Source organism: Octodon degus, unplaced genomic scaffold (assembly GCF_000260255.1).
Source record: "Octodon degus isolate 3935 unplaced genomic scaffold, OctDeg1.0 scaffold00166, whole genome shotgun sequence".
In the NCBI taxonomy this organism is placed as follows: domain Eukaryota; kingdom Metazoa; phylum Chordata; class Mammalia; order Rodentia; family Octodontidae; genus Octodon; species Octodon degus.
Window position 1 is genome coordinate 3451867 of NW_004524742.1, and position 1501 is coordinate 3453367.

General features: G+C 38.6%; 1 pseudogene; it reads right to left on the reverse strand.

Annotated features, from left to right (window-relative positions):
• Positions 1-14: 14 nt before the first annotated feature.
• Positions 15-557, reverse strand: LOC101589619 (annotated as a pseudogene).
• Positions 558-1501: the final 944 nt, after the last annotated feature.

Below are 1501 nucleotides of genomic sequence, written 5' to 3' on the forward strand. Positions count from 1 at the left end.
TCTAATATCTGCCCTTCTTAATTCTTCTCTTAGGAAAGGCATCACTCCCTAGTCACTAAAACCAAGCCTCCTCCTTCTCTTCCTCCTTGACCTCCCCACCTATACTCAAGAACTATTAACAAGACATCTTTTTATATTTCTCTGGAATTAATCTCTTCTTCAACAGAGTTCTCTTTTGCAATTCCATTTCTTTGTAGGTGTGGCATGTGAGATTTTAACTGTTCTCTTCCAGTTTTTTCTTCTTCAGTCAGTGGTAACAGCTCCACATCTGTTTGCTTTCGTAGTTCTTCTATCATGGTCATAGTTTTATTCAAAGTAGTATAAATGTGGCTCTTAATCTCTTTCTGTTCAATAGCAACAGATTTAAAATGTGCATACAAAGTTTGGTATCAAGACTTTATGGCTGATAATTCTTTTATGAGCATTACTGGATTTTTCTCTCCTGCTGAATCATGACAATTAGACTTGATTTCATATTCCAGCCTGTACTGAATATAATCCAGATCAGAGTCAGCTTTCTGGAACATCAGTTCTAGCTTATCGACCTCCACCTCCATGTTGAATAGTTGACATTCCTCAGACCCTCTCAAATTTATCCAGTTTTATAGCTGAATAATACTCCATTGTGTAAAAATACCACATCTTCTTTATCCATTCTTTCCTTGATGAGCATCTGGCTTGTTTCCAGGATGTAGGTATAACAAATTATGCTCCTATTAACATGGACACACATACATCACTTTGGTGTGAGTTTTCATTTCTTCTGGAAAACTACCCAGGAGTAGAATAGCTGGCATGAATGGGATCTCCAATCCTAGCTTTTGAAAGAATCTGCACACTGATTTCCATAGTGGCTGTACCAGTCTGCACTCACACCAACAGTGCAGAAGGGTTCCTTTCTCTCCACAGCCCCTCCAGCATTTGTTATAGGCTGACTTCTCGATGTTAGCCATTCTTTCTAGGGTGATATGGAATCTCAGTGTTGTTTTAATTTGCATTTCTCAAATGACCAAAGATGTTAACCATTTTTTCATACATTTATTTGCCATTTGTATTTCTTCCTCTGAGAACTATATATTCATCTCAGATGCCCATTTTTGGATTGGGTCTTTGAATTTAGGGGCCGGATTTTTTTAAGTCTTTGTATGTTATAGATAGAAGGCCTTGGGCTGGCAAGATGGCTCAGTGGTCTAAAGCACCTACTTACAACAACCTTAGCAAAGCACAAGGACCGCGGTTCAATCCCCCAGCACCACATGCCAGCCAGCCCCGCTCCCTGGTGGGCTGAGCTGGCCACACACACACACACACACACACACACACACACACAATAAATAAATAAATAAATAAATAAATGTTTTTAAAAAAGGCCTTTTTATGAGGAAAATTGGCTATAATTTTTTCCCAGTTTGTTGGTTTTCTCTTTACTCTGTTGAAGACTGGCTTTGAAGTACAGAAACTTTTCAAAATGAAGAGATCCCAGTTGTTGATTCTTTGTTGT